This window comes from Schistocerca gregaria, unplaced genomic scaffold, assembly GCF_023897955.1.
Source record: "Schistocerca gregaria isolate iqSchGreg1 unplaced genomic scaffold, iqSchGreg1.2 ptg000670l, whole genome shotgun sequence".
In the NCBI taxonomy this organism is placed as follows: domain Eukaryota; kingdom Metazoa; phylum Arthropoda; class Insecta; order Orthoptera; family Acrididae; genus Schistocerca; species Schistocerca gregaria.
Window position 1 is genome coordinate 110,001 of NW_026062053.1, and position 7,500 is coordinate 117,500.

General features: G+C 54.7%; 3 non-coding genes across 3 annotated transcripts in view; all 3 read left to right on the forward strand.

Annotated features, from left to right (window-relative positions):
• The first annotated feature begins 3,822 nt into the window (after window positions 1-3,822).
• Window positions 3,823-5,715, forward strand: LOC126318522 (small subunit ribosomal RNA). The gene has a single exon (XR_007557343.1). It is a non-coding gene; the product is annotated as a small subunit ribosomal RNA (ribosomal RNA).
• Window positions 5,716-6,083: 368 nt separating this feature from the next.
• Window positions 6,084-6,238, forward strand: LOC126318493 (5.8S ribosomal RNA). Its single transcript, XR_007557316.1, has one exon. It is a non-coding gene; the product is annotated as a 5.8S ribosomal RNA (ribosomal RNA).
• Window positions 6,239-6,426: 188 nt separating this feature from the next.
• LOC126318539 (large subunit ribosomal RNA) overlaps window positions 6,427-7,500 on the forward strand; it is a 4,222-nt gene continuing 3,148 nt past the window's right edge. Inside the window, exon 1 of the ribosomal RNA XR_007557357.1 lies at window positions 6,427-7,500. This exon is cut by the window's right edge and continues 3,148 nt beyond it. This is a non-coding gene — a ribosomal RNA (large subunit ribosomal RNA).

Sequence of the window (7,500 nt, forward strand, 5' to 3'; positions counted from 1 at the left end):
CTTTTCTCGCAGTCGTAAGTTGCAATCCACCCCTATATCTTGCGTCTCATGAAGAGTTATATCAAGTATGCCAAATTCCCGCTGTCCCTATACATGCAGTAAGTTCGTCATGGGCGCTGGCCGGCAGGCCGCGAGACCTGACGCCCGGCGGCAAAGAGTGCTCCTCTGAGGATATAGATGTTCCGTTCCGCCGCACAATGGTGACGGTGACCGCTGCCTGCGGTGGCAACGCTGGGCACAGTCGATACTCGCCGTGTGGTGGAAGGTAAACATTATGCGGTACATCAGTACTTTCCTAATAGTTCGGTCGTCTCACGGCACTGCTTAGTAAATGATGCAAGGCCACATATAGATGATTTATGCGAATGTCCCTATACGTGCTGTAAGACTGGGCACACAACGTGAATCGCACGTCAGCCAGACACTCGAACATGCACTACTCTCGGCCTGCAACGGAGACACACAATACGTAAACATCTGGAATGCGACAATGTCGAGTGCACCCTCTCTGCCACATTGCACCGTCGACACTATGATAACCAGACCAGTAGGTCCACCTATAAAAGCACAATACCACACTCCTCCGACAACTACCATTGCTCAGATAAACCAACACCACCAACACACATCCTACACAGAGGGGCACCAAATATCACCACCCGCCCTCGTGTTATACCACATGAAAAATTGCAGAAGTGAGAGACACAGACCCGCCAGCCTCTTGCTACAAGCATCGAACCGACGTGACGTATCTGACGGTGACTCAGGCATCCGCGTACTGCCACCACTATCCACCCCCCCCCCTCTCTGCCCCCTTCCCACACAATACCAAATTTAACCAACTTTATCGCTTAACCTAACTGTGGTTTTACCAGATTATCGCTTAACCTAACTGTGGTTTTACCAGATTATCGCTTAACCTAACTGTGGCTGTACCAGATTATCGCTTAACCTAACTGTGGCTGTACCAGATTATCGCTTAACCTAACTGTGGCTGTACCAGATTATCGCTTAACCTAACTGTGGCTGTACCAGATTATCGCTTAACCTAACTGTGGCTGTACCAGATTATCGCTTAACCTAACTGTGGCTGTACCAGATTATCGCTTAACCTAACTGTGGTTGTACCAGATTATCCCTTAACCTAACTCAATTTGTCCCTTAACCTAACTCAATTTGTCCCTTAACCTAACTCAATTTGTCCCTTAACCTAACTCAATTTGTCCCTTAACCTAACTCAATTTGTCCCTTAACCTAACTCAATTTGTCCCTTAACCTAACTCAATTTGTCCCTTAACCTAACTCAATTTGTCCCTTAACCTAACTCAATTTGTCCCTTAACCTAACTCAATTTGTCCCTTAACCTAACTCAATTTGTCCCTTAACCTAACCCACGTTGTCCCTTAACCTAACTCAATTTGTCCCTTAACCTAACTCAATTTGTCCCTTAACCTAACTCAATTTGTCCCTTAACCTAACTCAATTTGTCCCTTAACCTAACTCAATTTGTCCCTTAACCTAACTCAATTTGTCCCTTAACCTAACTCAATTTGTCCCTTAACCTAACTCAATTTGTCCCTTAACCTAACTCAATTTGTCCCTTAACCTAACCCACGTTGTCCCTTAACCTAACCCACGTTGTCCCTTAACCTAACCCACGTTGTCCCTTAACCTAACCCACGTTGTCCCTTAACCTAACCCACGTTGTCCCTTAACCTAACCCACGTTGTCCCTTAACCTAACCCACGTTGTCCCTTAACCTAACCCACGTTGTCCCTTAACCTAACCCACGTTGTCCCTTAACCTAACCCACGTTGTCCCTTAACCTAACCCACGTTGTCCCTTAACCTAACCCACGTTGTCCCTTAACCTAACCCACGTTGTCCCTTAACCTAACCCACGTTGTCCCTTAACCTAACCCACGTTGTCCCTTAACCTAACCCACGTTGTCCCTTAACCTAACCCACGTTGTCCCTTAACCTAACCCACGTTGTCCCTTAACCTAACCCACGTTGTCCCTTTGCCTAACATAGTTCACTGCTCGGAATCTCTGGTGTCGTTGTTATCCTCATGTAGATGTCTTGCGAGTGTTGCTTACTTTCCACATATTCCCGCTATCCACTGTCAATTGTACTGCAATAGGACTATATCGCCCCCCCCCCCCTCTGCCCCTCTCTTTGTGTCTCCGTCCTCTCAAGCTGGTCGGTCTGGCGTTTGAGTGTTAAATGAGCCTCGCAGCTGTTCAGTTGCGTTCAGATGTCGACGCCCTCAGTGTACGTCGTGGTATGGTCTGTGTCCATTGTCCGCTGATGTCGTACGCGTAACCCACACGCTGTACCGATCATCGGTAGTTACGTACAGAGTGAAGTAGTGTGATACGTGTGACCGTACGCTGGCTGTGCCCAACGGTGTCGAATCTCAATTTCCATATGTTGTGCTCGATGCTACTTGTCTCGTCTCCCAATAACAGCTAGGTTGCACTGTGGTACGCCGTAGAGGCGTGTGGGAGGAACGTACGAACGCATTGTATGTCACCCTGGGTCGCTGGGGGTGGTGGTGCGGTGAGTCAGGTCAGGTCAGCGTGAGCCGTGTGATGTAGTGACGCGTGTATTCCGACTTTGTCGTATTGCCTCACACAAAGTGCTACCCTGGTGGACCGCGTTCCATATCTGGGACATGCCGCAGATGCCGGTTGACAGTGGATCGCGGAAGGGACATCGCATACGTGCGCGGGCCACCTTCCACGTGTTCTCTTCTGCACATGTCGCAGTGTGTATGTGGTCTGATGTAGCGTGTCGTGACACATGACATCCTGGCATGCAAGAATTGTTGAATTCGCAAATGTAGGTGGACATCTACGTTTACTGCCCAAGATACGCAAATGAACTGGAAATCCGTTGTTGAGCGGTTGTTCACGCTGGAGGTGAATCTGTGATGGCGACGATCGGTACAGCTATTAACCGGTTGTTTCAGCGGTACCCGCCACATCCACACACGTGACTAGGCCCATGTGGGTATGAAGCGATACGCGGCGGTGGCTTGGTGGGACTGTTCCCGGCCGGTGAAGGGGGGCCGCCCGGCGTGTTGGCCGCGCGCTGCGTGGGCGCACGCGCAACAGGCGGCTGGTGGGGGGCGCCGAGTGGCAGGAGCGCCAGCCGACGGGCTCGGCAGGCGGCGCAGCTACGCTGCGGCGCACCCTGCACGCGGCGCCTGGCGGCCAAAGTTGGTTCAGCCGAGCCCGGTGCGAAGCGCGGTGGACATCTGCAGTGTGCTGGTCTGATTGAGGACTGTGTGCGTTGAGGATGCGCCGCCGCCTGGCACTCGGCGCCGCGACGCCGTCTGCTGCTCGGTCGCCCCAGCGGTTCTCGCAGGTGGTTTGTATCGCAGTTGTGCGGACGTGTTGGCGCGTGCGCTGTGCTGGGAGAGTTCGCTTCTGCACCCAAGTGGGGCTTTGCCCTTGTGTGGCGCTGGCGTTGGAGCTGCCGGTCACCATAGGTGGCGCGTGTTGTCTCCCGCCGGCAATGCCACGACAGCACGCTCCCGGGCCTCTGTCGGCAGCGGCAAGCTCAGTTGGGAGCAAGGGTGTTCGCACTAAAACCGTCTACTCGCCTAACTCCGGGCGATTGCGCCTCTCTCGAAACCGACCAAGTACCTAGGACGGCGCTGCGCGCCGCCGGGACCTGAGAGGGTTTCGAGGTGTATCGTGCAGGGGAGCTCGGCCTCCTCCTGTTTGCAGAATAATTGAGCGGACGCTTGCGTGTTCGCGCGGGCCCCCGGGACACACTCCCGGGCGGCCGGCTGCTCAGCTCTAGTTGACGCAGCTCCCTGGTTGATCCTGCCAGTAGTCATATGCTTGTCTCAAAGATTAAGCCATGCATGTCTCAGTACAAGCCGCATTAAGGTGAAACCGCGAATGGCTCATTAAATCAGTTATGGTTCCTTAGATCGTACCCACGTTACTTGGATAACTGTGGTAATTCTAGAGCTAATACATGCAAACAGAGTCCCGACCAGAGATGGAAGGGACGCTTTTATTAGATCAAAACCAATCGGATTGGCTTGTCTGGTCCGTTTGCCTTGGTGACTCTGAATAACTTTGGGCTGATCGCACGGTCCTCGTACCGGCGACGCATCTTTCAAATGTCTGCCTTATCAACTGTCGATGGTAGGTTCTGCGCCTACCATGGTTGTAACGGGTAACGGGGAATCAGGGTTCGATTCCGGAGAGGGAGCCTGAGAAACGGCTACCACATCCAAGGAAGGCAGCAGGCGCGCAAATTACCCACTCCCGGCACGGGGAGGTAGTGACGAAAAATAACGATACGGGACTCATCCGAGGCCCCGTAATCGGAATGAGTACACTTTAAATCCTTTAACGAGTATCTATTGGAGGGCAAGTCTGGTGCCAGCAGCCGCGGTAATTCCAGCTCCAATAGCGTATATTAAAGTTGTTGCGGTTAAAAAGCTCGTAGTTGGATTTGTGTCCCACGCTGTTGGTTCACCGCCCGTCGGTGTTTAACTGGCATGTATCGTGGGACGTCCTGCCGGTGGGGCGAGCCGAAGGGGTGCTTTCGCGTCCCGAGGCGGACCCCGTTTAAATCCTACCAGGGTGCTCTTTGTTGAGTGTCTCGGTGGGCCGGCACGTTTACTTTGAACAAATTAGAGTGCTTAAAGCAGGCAAGCCCGCCTGAATACTGTGTGCATGGAATAATGGAATAGGACCTCGGTTCTCTTTTGTTGGTTTTTGGAACCCGAGGTAATGATTAATAGGGACAGGCGGGGGCATTCGTATTGCGACGTTAGAGGTGAAATTCTTGGATCGTCGCAAGACGAACAGAAGCGAAAGCATTTGCCAAGTATGTTTTCATTAATCAAGAACGAAAGTTAGAGGTTCGAAGGCGATCAGATACCGCCCTAGTTCTAACCATAAACGATGCCAGCCAGCGATCCGCCGCAGTTCCTCCGATGACTCGGCGGGCAGCCTCCGGGAAACCAAAGCTTTTGGGTTCCGGGGGAAGTATGGTTGCAAAGCTGAAACTTAAAGGAATTGACGGAAGGGCACCACCAGGAGTGGAGCCTGCGGCTTAATTTGACTCAACACGGGAAACCTCACCAGGCCCGGACACCGGAAGGATTGACAGATTGATAGCTCTTTCTTGATTCGGTGGGTGGTGGTGCATGGCCGTTCTTAGTTGGTGGAGCGATTTGTCTGGTTAATTCCGATAACGAACGAGACTCTAGCCTGCTAACTAGTCGCGTGACATCCTTCGTGCTGTCAGCGATTACTTTTCTTCTTAGAGGGACAGGCGGCTTCTAGCCGCACGAGATTGAGCAATAACAGGTCTGTGATGCCCTTAGATGTTCTGGGCCGCACGCGCGCTACACTGAAGGAATCAGCGTGTCTTCCTAGGCCGAAAGGTCGGGGTAACCCGCTGAACCTCCTTCGTGCTAGGGATTGGGGCTTGCAATTGTTCCCCATGAACGAGGAATTCCCAGTAAGCGCGAGTCATAAGCTCGCGTTGATTACGTCCCTGCCCTTTGTACACACCGCCCGTCGCTACTACCGATTGAATGATTTAGTGAGGTCTTCGGACTGGTACGCGGCATCGACTCTGTCGTTGCCGATGCTACCGGAAAGATGACCAAACTTGATCATTTAGAGGAAGTAAAAGTCGTAACAAGGTTTCCGTAGGTGAACCTGCGGAAGGATCATTACCGACTAGACTGCATGTCTTTCGATGTGCGTGTCGTGTCGTGTCGCGCGACACGCTACCTGTACGGCAGTGGCCGTGCGCCGCGTGCGGAACCACGCGTGCCTCTCAAAACTAGCGGAAGTGTTGTTGTTGTGTGGTACGAGCGCTGAAGCTCTGGAGCGGCTGGCCTGCGGTACCTGGCGCCTGGCGCCGGTTTTGAATGACGTTCGCCCGAGTGCCTGTCCGCTCCGGTGTGGAGCCGTACGACGCCCATCGGCTGTGAGGCCGTTGGACACAAAAAAAAATAGTGGAACAGGGGCCGTCAGACGCCTCAGTCCCGCAAATGCTACTGTCTTGAAAGAGACAGTGGGAGACTGAAAAGGAAAAGATCACCCAGGACGGTGGATCACTCGGCTCGTGGGTCGATGAAGAACGCAGCAAATTGCGCGTCGACATGTGAACTGCAGGACACATGAACATCGACGTTTCGAACGCACATTGCGGTCCATGGATTCCGTTCCCGGGCCACGTCTGGCTGAGGGTCGGCTACGTATACTGAAGCGCGCGGCGTTTGTCCCGCTTCGGAGACGTGGGAGTGTCGTGGTCGCCTGTGTGGCCGGCCGCGTCTCCTTAAACGTGCGATGCGCGCCCGTCGCCTGGCGGTTCGCATACCGGTACTTTCTCGGTAGCGTGCACAGCCGGCTGGCGGTGTGGCGTGCGACACCTCGTACAACGACCTCAGAGCAGGCGAGACTACCCGCTGAATTTAAGCATATTACTAAGCGGAGGAAAAGAAACTAACAAGGATTCCCCCAGTAGCGGCGAGCGAACAGGGAAGAGTCCAGCACCGAACCCCGCAGGCTGCCGCCTGTCGTGGCATGTGGTGTTTGGGAGGGTCCACTACCCCGACGCCTCGCGCCGAGCCCAAGTCCAACTTGAATGAGGCCACGGCCCGTAGAGGGTGCCAGGCCCGTAGCGGCCGGTGCGAGCGTCGGCGGGACCTCTCCTTCGAGTCGGGTTGCTTGAGAGTGCAGCTCCAAGTGGGTGGTAAACTCCATCTGAGACTAAATATGACCACGAGACCGATAGCGAACAAGTACCGTGAGGGAAAGTTGAAAAGAACTTTGAAGAGAGAGTTCAAAAGTACGTGAAACCGTTCTGGGGTAAACGTGAGAAGTCCGAAAGGTCGAACGGGTGAGATTCACGCCCATCCGGCCACTGGCCCCCGCCCTCGGCAGATGGGGCCGGCCGCCCGCGCGGAGCAATCCGCGGCGGGGTCGTGTCCGGTTGCCTTTCCACTCGCCGCGGGGTGGGGCCGTTCCGGTGTGCGGTGGGCCGCACTTCTCCCCTAGTAGGACGTCGCGACCCGCTGGGTGCCGGCCTACGGCCCGGGTGCGCAGCCTGTCCTTCCGCGGGCCTCGGTTCGCGTCTGTTGGGCAGAGCCCCGGTGTCCTGGCTGGCTGCTCGGCGGTATATCTGGAGGAGTCGATTCGCCCCTTTGGGCGCTCGGGCTCCCGGCAAGCGCGCGCGGTTCTTCCCGGATGACGGACCTACCTGGCCCGGCCCCGGACCCGCGCCGCTGTTGGCTCGGGATGCTCTCGGGCGGAATAATCGCTCCCGTCAGCGGCGCTTCAGCTTTGGACAATTTCACGACCCGTCTTGAAACACGGACCAAGGAGTCTAACATGTGCGCGAGTCATTGGGCTGTACGAAACCTAAAGGCGTAATGAAAGTGAAGGTCTCGCCTTGCGCGGGCCGAGGGAGGATGGGGCTTCCCCGCCCTTCACGGGGCGGCGGCCTCCGCACT